General features: G+C 38.0%; 1 pseudogene; it reads right to left on the bottom strand.

Moving 5' to 3' along the window:
- Positions 1 to 1594: 1594 nt before the first annotated feature.
- On the bottom strand, positions 1595 to 3985 carry LOC132545255 (serine-rich adhesin for platelets-like; annotated as a pseudogene).
- Between the last annotated feature and the right edge of the window lie 9716 nt (positions 3986 to 13701).

Raw genomic sequence — 13701 nt, 5'->3', positions numbered from 1 at the left:
GTTAACCACACAGTAAGTGATATGATACAGAAATGTTAAAATCCTCAACACTCCCCTGGTTAACCACACAGTAAATGATATGATACAGAAATGTTAAAATCCTCTACACTCCCCTTGTTAACCACACAGTAAATGATATGATACAGAAATGTTAAAATCCTCTACACTCCCCTGAATATGAAACAAAAGGCCCATGTATGCTATTGATCATCTGACTATAAAGACCTATATATGAAAGAGGCAAAATAAGCCTAAAATAAATTGCTCAACTACTCTACAGTTTACAAAGAAGCCATTGTTGGGTCATCAAGGCTTTTTCTGTAAACTTGAAATCATATTCTTTATACATGCGTTACATAAGTGCCATTACTCCTGACATATTGCCTGTTGGAAAAGCAAGCTACAGGCCCAATATCAAGAGCCTTAACCTTTCCGTTATTTGGAAGAAGTTGCTTAGGCATTTCAACACATTTGACCCCGTAACCTTGAAAATGGGTCAGTGTCATTCCTATTAACTAGGGATCGAATTTCAGAAATGATTCCCTACTCTCCATGATGTTTTAGACTGAATATGGTTGAAATCTATACAAACATTGAGAGAGTAGCATTTTGAAGCAAAATCTTGTCTGACTTTCTCATTTGGGGCCCCGCTCCCAGGTCCCTAGGTGTTGAATCAATTTTGCGAATCTAAGAATTGATTCTCCACTCTCAATGATGTTCCAGACCTATTGCCTAACTTTCCCTTTTGGAGCCCCATCCCAAAGTCACTTGGGGTCTGATCAACTTTCTGAATTTAGGAAATTATTCACCACTTTCAATGATGTTTCAGACCAAATTTGATTGAAATCCATTCAAGCATTAAAAGAAGAGCCTTTTTGAAGCAAAACATTGTCTTATTTTCCCTTTTGGGGCCTTGCCCCCTAGTCCGTAGCGGTTGAACCAAATTTCTAAATTTCAGAAATAGTTGACTACTCTAAATGATGAATCAGGCCAAAGCTTGTTGAAATCAAACCAGGAAGAAATGAGGAGTAAGATTATAAATCTACTTTCAACACCTCCCCCTTTGGGGCCCTGTTCCTCAACCCTTAGGGATCAAATTAAAATCATAATTTTAAGTAATGATAACCCTCACCCAATGATGCATCAGACCAAAAAATTTCGTTGAAATCCATCCAGGAATGAAAAAGGTGTAGGGTTTTAAAGAAAAAATATGCATGATGGATGGCGCACAACGACGGACGAAGCACGATGATATATATCCTTTTTGTCATATCAAAGTATGATAGTTTTGTCTTGTATTGGCCACAGTTATCTACACAGCTTTACAAAGTCAGCCAAAATTATCAGGAGTACAAGCACAACAAGCATGACTGTACCAATCATCCCAATAGCTTTAGCTGATGTCCTAGAGTCATTGGCACTCGTTTTTTTCCTTATAGTTGATGACAAGGTTTGTTTGTCAACGGCCAACTCATTCTTTATTGCTGCTACCAAACAAGAGACATCACCTGAAGGACAGTTTGCTGAAGTTTTATGATGAAACTGGACACAAACACAGGAGCATGTGATATTCTGGGTTGCTGAAGACTCAATTTCAGTGGTTGGTGAGGTTCCTACTTCTGGTGTCGTTGTCACTTCTGCTGGAGTTGTTACTTCTTCTGCTGGAGTTGTCTCTTCTTCTGGTGGAGTTGTCACTTCTTTTGTTGGAGTTGTCACTACACCTGGTGTAGTTGTCACTTCTTTTGCTGGAAATGTCACTACTTCTGCTGGAGTTGTCACTACTCCTGGTGTAGTTGTCACTTCTTTTGCTTGAGTTGTCACTACTTCTGGTGGAGTTGTCACTTCTTTTGCTTGAGTTGTCACTTCTTCTGGTGGAGTTGTCACTTCTTTTGTTGGAGTTGTCACTACTCCTGGTGTAGTTGTCACTTCTTTTGCTGGAATTGTCACTACTTCTGCTGGAGTTGTCACTACTCCTGGTGTAGTTGTCACTTCTTTTGCTTGAGTTGTCACTACTTCTGGTGGAGTTGTCACTTCTTTTGCTTGAGTTGTCACTTCTTCTGGTGGAGTTGTCACTTCTTTTGTTGGAGTTGTCACTACTCCTGGTGTAGTTGTCACTTCTTTTGCTGGAATTGTCACTACTTCTGCTGGAGTTGTCACTTCTTTTGCTGGTGTAGTTGTCACTTCTTTTGCTTGAGTTGTCACTACTTCTGGTGGAGTTGTCACTTCTTTTGCTTGAGTTGTCACTTCTTCTGGTGGAGTTGTCACTTCTTTTGTTGGAGTTGTCACTACTCCTGGTGTAGTTGTCACTTCTTTTGCTAGAGTTGTCACTTCTTTTGCTGGAATTGTCACTTCTTTTGCTGGAGTTTTCACTATTTTTGCTTGAGTTGTCTCTTCTTTTGCTGGAGTTGTCACTACTCCTGGTGTAGTTGTCACTTCTTTTGCTTGAGTTGTCACTCCTTTTGCTTGAGTTGTCACTCCTTTTGCTGGAGTTGTCACTCCTTTTGCTTGAGTTGTCACTCCTTTTCCTGGAATTGTCACTCCTTTTGCTGGAATTGTCACTACTTCTGCCGGAGTTGTCACTACTTCTGCTAGAGTTGTCACTTCTTTTGCTGGAGTTGTCACTTCTTTTGCTTGAGTTGTCACTTCTTTTGCTGGAGTTGTCACTTCTTTTGCTGGTTTTGTCACTTCTTTTGCTTGAGTTGTCACTTCTTTTGCTGGTTTTGTCACTTCTGCTTGAATTGTCACTTCTTTTGCTGGAATTGTCACTTTTTCTGCTGGAGTTGTCACTACTTTTGCTGGAGTTGTCACTTCTTTTGCTGGTTTTGTCACTTCTGCTGGAATTATCACTTCTTTTGCTTGAGTTGTCACTTCTTTTGCTTGAGTTGTCACTTCTTTTGCTGGTTTTGTCACTTCTGCTTGAATTGTCACTTCTTTTGCTGGAATTGTCACTTTTTCTGCTGGAGTTGTCACTACTTTTGCTGGAGTTGTCACTTCTTTTGCTGGTTTTGTCACTTCTGCTGGAATTGTCACTTCTTTTGCTGGAGTTTTCACTATTTTTGCTTGAGTTGTCACTTCTTTTGCTTGAGTTGTCACTTCTTTTGCTAGAGTTGTCACTACTCCTGGTGTAGTTGACACTTCTTTAGCTTGAATTGTCACTCCTTTTGCTTGAGTTGTCACTCCTTTTGCTGGAGTTGTCACTCCTTTTGCTTGAGTTGTCACTTCTTTAGCTTGAATTGTCACTCCTTTTGCTGGAATTGTCACTCCTTTTGCTGGAATTGTCACTCCTTTTGCTGGAATTGTCACTACTTCTGCTAGAGTAGTCACTACTTCTGCTGGAGTTGTCACTTCTTTTGCTGGAGTTGTCACTTCTTCGGCTGGAGTTGTCACTTCTGCTGGAGTTGTAGTTGTCATTACTATTGTTGTTATATCAATTGCTGTAGTTGTAGTAGTAGGCTCTAAATTAACAAAAAAAACACCATCTTTGTAAAGAAATCCGAGTATTATTATCGATAAATAATGCAATACAGTCAGCTTAACCATCTGGAATAAGACAGTGTTAAATTGATATTCCACTCTCATACAGAAGACACTGAATTCCCATGGCTACTGTACCAAGTGTTATATCTCATATGTTTCTCTGACGTATAATCACAGAACAAGGGAGGTAAATTGAATTGAAGTATTAAACATGAAATTACCTGAAAAAGTTACATACAATTTTGATAAAATTATGTATGAGAAATATAATATATTACTGATGGAGCATGGAGAAATGGCCCCCACCGCCCCCGCCCCCAGATAAAGTAAATCCTTTTTATATTTTGTTTTTAACTGATGTTTATTCACTTAATTTTTTTCTATCACTATCCTTAATTTTCTTACTAATTAACTTTTTTCGCGGTAATGGTAATGTGAAGCCTCCCCACCATAATAGTGAAATGAACCTGCTCTGGTGAATAACAAGGTTACCATTACTGATGAACATTACTGGTGAATAACAAGTTTTTTTGTGATATTACAAACCTGCTGTGGTGAATAACAGGTTACGTGTGATATTACTGATGAACAAACCTGCTGTGATATTACTGATGAACAAACCTGCTCTGGTGAATAACAAGTTACGTGTGATATTACTGATGAACAAACCTGCTGTGGTGAATAACAGGTTACGTGTGATATTACTGATGAACAAACCTGCTGTGGTGAATAACAGGTTACGTGTGATATTACTGATGAACAAACCTGCTGTGGTGAATAACAGGTTACGTGTGATATTACTGATGAACAAACCTGCTGTGGTGAATAACAGGTTACGTGTGATATTACTGATGAACAAACCTGCTGTGGTGAATAACAGGTTACGTGTGATATTACTGATGAACAAACCTGCTGTGGTGAATAACAGGTTACGTGTGATATTACTGATGAACAAACCTGCTGTGGTGAATAACAGGTTACGTGTGATATTACTGATGAACAAACCTGCTGTGGTGAATAACAAGTTACTTGTGATATTACTGATGAACAAACCTGCTCTGGTGAATAACAGGTTACGTGTGATATTACTGATGAACAAACCTGCTCTGGTGGATAACAGGTTATGTGTGATATTACGTGTGATATTACTGATGAACAAACCTGCTGTGGTGAATAACAGGTTACGTGTGATATTACTGATGAACAAACCTGCTGTGGTGAATAACAGGTTACGTGTGATATTACTGATGAACAAACCTACTCTGGTGAATAACAGGTTACGTGTGATATTACTGATGAACAAACCTGCTGTGGTGAATAACAGGTTACGTGTGATATTACTGATGAACAAACCTGCTGTGGTGAATAACAGGTTACGTGTGATATATTACTGATGAACAAACCTGCTGTGGTGAATAACAGGTTACGTGTGATATTACTGATGAACAAACCTGGTGAATAACAAGTCTGGTGATATAACAAACCTGGTTACAGTGTGATATTACTGATGAACAAACCTGCTGTGGTGAATAACAGGTTACGTGTGATATTACTGATGAACAAACCTGCTGTGGTGAATAACAGGTTACGTGTGATATTACTGATGAACAAACCTGCTCTGGTGAATAACAGGTTACGTGTGATATTACTGATGAACAAACCTACTCTGGTGAATAACAGGTTACGTGTGATATTACTGATGAACAAACCTGCTCTGGTGAATAACAGGTTACGTGTGATATTACTGATGAACAAACCTGCTCTGGTGAATAACAGGTTACGTGTGATATTACTGATGAACAAACCTGCTGTGGTGAATAACAGGTTACGTGTGATATTACTGATGAACAAACCTGCTCTGGTGAATAACAGGTTACGTGTGATATTACAGATGAACAAACCTGCTGAATATTACGTGTGATATTACTGATGAACAAACCTGCTCTGGTGAATAACAGGTTACGTGTGATATTACTGATGAACAAACCTGCTGTGGTGAATAACAGGTTACGTGTGATATTACTGATGAACAAACCTGCTGTGGTGAATAACAGGTTACGTGTGATATTACTGATGAACAAACCTGCTCTGGTAGATAACAGGTTACGTGTGATATTACTGATGAACAAACCTACTCTGGTGAATAACAAGTTACTTGGAATATTACTGATGAACAAACCTGCTCTGGTGAATAACAGGTTACGTGTGATATTACTGATGAACAAACCTGCTCTGGTGAATAACAGGTTACGTGTGATATTACAGATGAACAAACCTACTCTGGTGAATAACAGGTTACGTGTGATATTACTGATCAACAAATCTGCTCTGGTGGATAACAGGTTATGTGTGATATTACTGATGAACAAACCTACTCTGGTGAATAACAGGTTACGTGTGATATTACTGATCAACAAACCTGCTGTGGTGAATAACAGGTTACGTGTGATATTACTGATGAACAAACCTGCTGTGGTGAATAACAGGTTACGTGTGATATTACTGATGAACAAACCTGCTCTGGTGGATAACAGGTTACGTGTGATATTACTGATGAACAAACCTGCTCTGGTGAATAACAGGTTACGTGTGATATTACTGATGAACAAACCTGCTGTGGTGAATAACAGGTTACGTGTGATATTACTGATAAACAAACCTGGTGGTAATAACAGTTACGTGTGATATTACTGATGAACAAACCTGCTGTGGTGAATAACAGGTTACGTGTGATATTACTGATGAACAAACCTGCTCTGGTGAATAACAGGTTACGTGTGATATTACTGATGAACAAACCTGCTGTGGTGAATAACAGGTTACGTGTGATATTACTGATGAACAAACCTACTCTGGTGAATAACAAGTTACTTGGAATATTACTGATGAATAAACCTGTTCTGGTAGATAACAGGTTACGTGTGATATTACTGATGAACAAACCTGCTGTGGTGAATAACAGGTTACGTGTGATATTACTGATGAACAAACCTGCTGTGGTGAATAACAGGTTACTTGGAATATTACTGATGAACAAACCTGCTGTGGTGAATAACAGGTTACGTGTGATATTACTGATGAACAAACCTGCTCTGGTGAATAACAGTTACAGGTTGTGTGATATTACTGATGAACAAACCTGCTGTGGTGAATAACAGGTTACGTGTGATATTACTGATGAACAAACCTGCTGTGGTGAATAACAGGTTACGTGTGATATTACTGATGAACAAACCTGCTGTGGTGAATAACAAACCTGCTCTGGTGAATAACAAGTTACGTGTGATATTACTGATGAACAAACCTGCTGTGGTGAATAACAGGTTACATGTGATATTATTGATGAACAAATCTGCTCTGGTGGATAACAGGTTACGTGTGATATTACTGATGAACAAACCTGCTCTGGTGGATAACAGGTTACGTGTGATATTACTGATGAACAAACCTGCTCTGGTGGATAAAACGTTATTTGTGATATTACTGATGAACAAACCTGCTCTGGTGGATAACAGGTTACGTGTGATATTACAGATGAACAAACCTACTCTGGTGAATAACAAGTTACGTGTGATATTACTGATGAACAAACCTGCTCTGGTGAATAACAGGTTACGTGTGATATTACTGATGAACAAACCTGCTATGTTGAATAACAAGTGACGTGTGATTTTACTGATAAACAAACCTGCTCTGTTGGGTAACAAGTGACGTGTGATTTTACTGATAAACAAACCTGCTTTGTTGAATAACAAGTGACGTGTGATTTTACTGATAAACAAACCTGCTTTGTTGAATAACAAGTTATGTGTGATTTTACTGATGAACAAACCTGCTCTGTTGAATTTCAAGTGACGTGTGATTTTACTGATGAACAAACCTGCTCTGTTGGGTAACAAGTTAAGTGTGATTTTACTGATGAACAAACCTGCTCTGTTTGATAACAAGTTAAGTGTGATTTTACTGATGAACAAACCTGCTCTGTTTGATAACAAGTTAAGTGTGATTTTACTGATAAACAAACCTGCTCTGGCGAAGTTAATTAGTACTGCTGTAAAAACAGTGAAAATCCTAATAAAACACATGATGATGTAGGCAACTATTGTCACTAATACCACAGAATGGCTGGCACTGTAAGTTATCACAATCTCGTGTTGAATAGATAGGTTTTGTATGGGTGACCAAGATGGTATCGTTACTGTTCCAGATTGGATAATTATTATATGGTCTGTTAATGGCTACCTTTCAAATCAATATATGCTTTGATGTACAAATGATGCATCAACTCAATTACAGTATACATAGACATCACTACATTGGTCGAGCTAACCAACCGTGAACAAGATCAAACCGAGAACAAGATTAAATAATAAATAAGATCAAACCGTGAACAAGATCAAACCGAGAACAAGATTAAAATATAAATAAGATCAAAGAACATGATCAAACCGTGAACAAGATCAAACCGAGAACAAGATCAAACCGTGAACAAGATCAAACCGAGAACAAGATCAAACCGAGAACAAGATCAAACCGTGAACAAGATCAAACCGAGAACATGATTAAAATATAAATAAGATCAAAGAACATGATCAAACCGAGAACAAGATCAAACAATAAATAAGATCACACCATGAACAAGATCAAACCGTGAACAAGATCAAACAATAAATAAGATCACACCATGAACAAGATCAAACCGTGAACAAGATCAAACCGTGAACAAGATTAAACCGAGAACAAGATTAAACTATAAATAAGATCACACCATGAACAAGATCAAACCGTGAACAAGATCAAACAATAAATAAGATCACACCATGATCAAGATCAAACCGTGAACAAGATCAAACCGTGAACAAGATCAAACAATAAATAAGATCACACCATGAACAAGATCAAACCGTGAACAAGATTAAACCGAGAACAAGATCAAACAATAAATAAGATCACACCATGAACAAGATCAAACCGAGAAGAAGATCAAACCGAGAAGAAGATCAAACCGAGAAGAAGATCAAACCAAGAACAACATCAAACCGAGAATAAGATCAAACTGAGAATAAGATCAAACCGACAACAAGATTAAACCACAAATAAGATCTAACCGTGAACAAGATTAAACCACAAATAAGATCTAACCGTGAACAAGATTAAACCACAAATAAGATCTAACCGTGAACAAGATTAAACCACAAATAAGATCTAACCGTGAACAAGATCAAACTGAGAATAAGATCAAACCGACAACAAGATTAAACCACAAATAAGATCTAACCGTGAACAAGATTAAACCACAAATAAGATCAAACCGACAACAAGATTAAACCACAAATAAGATCTAACCGTGAAAACAAGATTAAACCACAAATAAGATCAAAGAACAAGATTAAACCACAAATAAGATCTAACCGTGAACAAGATTAAACCACAAATAAGATCGAACCGAAAAGTAAATAAGATCAAAATGTCCTCCGATATCACAGTTGAAAACCTACGAGAAATTGGTACTTTGGGGTCTTAAACTGTCATATCTCAACCATAGACATTAACAAAGACAATGGTCGTCTGTGTGATGAAGATGACAGTATATCGTTTCTGTGGAGTTAAGACAAAGTACTAGGCATACTTCAATGTACTATCACATTGTATTGTCCTAAATGGATCACTCCAGTCCAGCAGTCTACCAAATAGGTCTGAAAAAAGATTGGTAGGTAAGGATTTTCTGGTTTTGTATTTTCTGGTTTTGGTTTTTAAATAATTTTAGTTATGTTTTTAAATAATGTTTACTTGCTTTTGATATTGATTCTGAAGTACAGCATATTGATTAGAGAATGATTTATACCATGTGTCAGGTATGTTAAAGTGTGGCATTTGTGTGTTATGAGATGTCTTTCACTCTGAATACACACCAATCCGTCAGAACAACTACGCTGGTTAAGTTTTAGCTTACCTAGTCTAAAGGACCGGTGAGTTTATGCCATGGTGTGGCGTCTGTTGTCTATGCATCGTCTGTCAACTTTTTACTTGAAGGAAGGGGAACCAAGTTTGCATAAATATTGGTTCTCAGCTCCCAGGTGTTTGAGGGGCGGGGCCCAAACGGGGAATTTTGCAAGTTCTTTAATATCCTTCTCCTCCTATAGGAATGAATGGATTTTGCCCAAATCTGGTCTGAAGTATTCTTGGGTGATGGGGAATCAGTTCTATTTAAATTATGCACATTGGCTCCCTGAGAGGGGATGAGCGGGGCCCAAGTGGGGGAACGAAATTTCTTAACACGAGGCTTAGGGGCCTGAACAGTCGCATGAGTGAACTCACACACTGAAAAAACTGGAATGAAAGTGTGGTGTAGAAAAATGAAAATGAGAAAAGCTATTTGTTTAAGGACAGAAAATTGTATTTTAAGACTTTTCCATCCAAAGGGAGTATTTGATTTTTGGCCACACCCTGGTTATCAGCAAAGATCAATATGTGCATAACATCAAACTTTTATCCAAAACGTCTTAACAAATTCTAACCAAGTTTGATTTCTTTAGAATCAGACTAATTATATATGCATTTAGTATAAGGTTGACTACTTTCCATTTTACACGAACCATAATAACAAACCTGAAGTAATGTTCCAAGTGACTTTTGATGATCTGATCCTCGATACTGATCTGTATATAGATATATGTCAATCATCTAAGTAAATATGCCTCAGGGTACTGGTACTTTTGGGCATCGCCAGCAAATAAAACATCAACAAAATCAACATACTGATTTTAGAGTAATATTTTTGCCAAGAAGTTTAGAGTATACAGTCAAAAACTTGTTCAGGAAACTGGATACAATTTTCCCCTCATTCACAGTTGTTTGGAACTAAAGGTTATGCCATGTCTGAAGAGTTTTAAGGATTTTAGTGTGTTTCAGTCTAACCCTAAGCTATAGGCAGGGATGCATAACTGAAGATTATACGGCCTTGGTTAAGTTAAACAAGATGAAAACCTCGGCCAGCAACAGTGACAGTGATTTATACCTCAAGTCTACGAGACGGAAAGGAAACGCAAAAACATTATCTTATACATTAAATATCATAATAGGATTTTGTCTACAGTCCATTTACCTGTATTATATTACCTTGTGTTTCTTGGAAATCTTATCCTCAACATCTTCCCACGCCAAAACATCCAATACAGAAACATTCTGATCAAATGTAAACTTGTCTACAAATAAGGAAAATGGTTAATATTTATGAGAGTTGTCAAGTGATATAAACAACTAACTATCAAATGTTCGCCAATAGAAAAATGAAACATCATTTATGCCTCATTTATTTCTTCTAACAGAAAAAAGTCAACTTATTCAATAGGTTTATGGGCGACTTCCAACATTACCTGTACAGGAAAAAAGCTTAATGGTCTTAGGGATTGGATCAACAAACATACCTCTATGTTGATCTAGTCTCACAAAGGGTGGGTCATTTTTACACACTTGGTGCTTTACCGGTCACATGACTATTGATAAAAGATGTTTTTGTTGTAACATCTGTCAAAGAAATCCTCTTGTTAACAAAAATAAGATAACTACATGGTAAATCTGATGTAAATATAAAACGGGAATATTAGCTGACATCCCATATCAATAATTCTAATCTAGTTTTCATTCACAATTAAACGGATTAACCTCAAAACTAAGTTTCTCAAACAAGAGACCCACGGTCTTGTCAATCTGGCTTAACTATTAAAACACAAGCGTAACAGCAGTAGTGACAGTAGGGACAACAAGAGACACACTGCATCATCAATCTGGCTTCACCAGTAAAACACAAGTGTAACAGCAGTAGTGACAGTAGGAACAACAAGAGACCCACATCGTCAATCTGGCTTCACCAGTAAAACACAAGCGTAACAGCAGTAGTGACAGTAGGGACAACAAGAGACCCACGGCCTTGTCAATCTGGCATCACCATTAAACACAAGCGTAACAGCAGTAGTGACAGTATGGACAACAAGAGACACACTGCATCGTCAATCTGGCTTCACCATTAAACACAAGCGTAACAGCAGTAGTGACAGTAGGAACAACAAGAGACCCACTGCATCGTCAATCTGGCTTCACCAGTAAAACACAAGTGTAACAGCTGTAATGATGGTTAGACTACAATTTAAACCATCACTATAATTCTGAAATACAGTTTCAATGATGATGATTTCAGAAGGATTTAGAGGTCAAATTCCTGTCATTTGTATGTTGTTTAGCAGTATTCTTTGGGAAGGGATGACATTTTGGTAGTTGAAAAGATCTTTGAAATTTTTTAACATTTTGCTGCTATGATACCCCCTTCCATTGCCTCCCTGGAGGGAGGGTGGTGTTAGGTCAGAACCATAGAGTCAGACCGAAAATCCACAGCAAGTAACTGATAACTTTTTCTTACTGTGAACCATACAGGGTGCCTACCCACGATATAGAGAGTAACTGGTAACTGTCTCATACTGAGAACCATACAGGGCACCTACCCACAATATAGAAAGTAACTGGTAGCTGTCTCATACTGAGCTGAGAGAGCCATACAGGGCACCTACCCACGAAACAGAAAGTAACTGGTAGCTGTCTCATACTGAGAACCACACAGGGTGCCTACCCACGATATAGAAAGTAACTGGTAGCTGTCTCATACTGAGCTGAGAGAACCATACAGGGCACCTACCCACGAAACAGAAAGTAACTGGTAGCTGTCTCATACTGAGAACCATACAGGGCGCCTACCCACGATATAGAAAGTAACTGGTAGCTGTCTCATACTGAGAACCATACAGGGCGCCTACCCACGATATAGAAAGTAACTGGTAGCTGTCTCATACTGAGAACCATACAGGGTGCCTACCCACGATATAGAAAGTAACTGGTAGCTGTCTCATACTGAGAACCATACAGGGTGCCTACCCACGATATAGAAAGTAACTGGTAGCTGTCTCATACTGAGAACCATACAGGACGCCTACCCACGATATAGAAAGTAACTGGTAGCTGTCTCGTACTGAGAACCATACAGGGTGCCTACCCATGATTCAGGAAGTGACTGGTACGTGATTTTGTCTGTGACAAAATGTAGTGGATGTAAGTCCCCCCTGAACATCCCACACTGAGTTATGCGAGCAATATTTCGGATATTGTCAACATATATATTTTGGGCCATTCGTAATTTGGGTAATATAGCCTGTGACAGAATTTCAACATATAAGCATAATGATGATTGTTTTTTAATCAATATCTGCTATAGAAAATTTGATTGTTTCTATGATATATAAGAAATATTAAAACTGCCACAGTAAAAGGTACTACCATACCACTTGATTAATTACAAAATTACAAGTTTTTTGTATGGACCTGGAGACGTATAAAGAAACACTGAAATCAGTGCTTTTGATCTGTCGTGCCCCAAGGATGCTGGTTTCGAAACATTATTAGTGGTAAAAAGACGTGAATATGTTTGTGAACAGAGGATGATGATGGACGAAACACTATAGCGATAAGTTGTCCTCACCTTTGAGTCTACTATCGTAATTATTACCTCCTCTTTTGGGTGTAGTAGGAGACACTGAGGTTATGACATTCAGGATTTTGTAAAAGTCATTAATTATTGTTTTATTTTTAATATATCCTTTTTGCAGATTTATCCCATCACTGGAAAAAACTAAAAGATTAGATCCCAGTAAAATAGCTACTTAAAGTATTCAATAAAAGTCTGTATGTTACAGACTTAACAAATTTTAAGATTTCTGTGATTAATGTTACACCATAGTCGCATCCTACTCTATATCAAATATTTATTTTCATGGTTGGTTACCTGTTTTCTGGTAAATATTTATGTTAAACGCAATTGACATAGGAATGGATGCCAAGGGCTTCCTTTTGAATATATATATTGTGATGCAATGAATGAGAGCCATTTGAACAGCCAACCATCTGGTGATCATAGGTTAAAAATTGCCAAAAGTCCACAGCACCTCTATGGTTCACCTGGTTTAGTTTACTGAAACTAATTAACCTAAGCTTAAGGAAGAGTATTCAAAGCACTTGCATCTATTTCCCCTTGATAGGTCCGCCCCTCCTCCAACAATGGGTTAGACACACTGTTTGTACAACACTAAGTACTCTTCATCAAGGCTGTCGTCAATTCCAACAGAAGAATTTTGAAGAATTTGCTCTATTTCCATTTCTTGGCCCCACCCCTCAAGCCCC

The sequence above is a fragment of the Ylistrum balloti genome, unplaced genomic scaffold (genome assembly GCF_031769215.1).
Source record: "Ylistrum balloti isolate Yb309-2 unplaced genomic scaffold, AGI_CSIRO_Ybal_v1 Utg369834, whole genome shotgun sequence".
In the NCBI taxonomy this organism is placed as follows: Eukaryota; Metazoa; Mollusca; class Bivalvia; order Pectinida; family Pectinidae; genus Ylistrum; species Ylistrum balloti.
The sequence above is the reverse complement of the archived record's forward strand: the minus strand, read 5'-3'. Positions and strand labels throughout refer to the sequence as shown.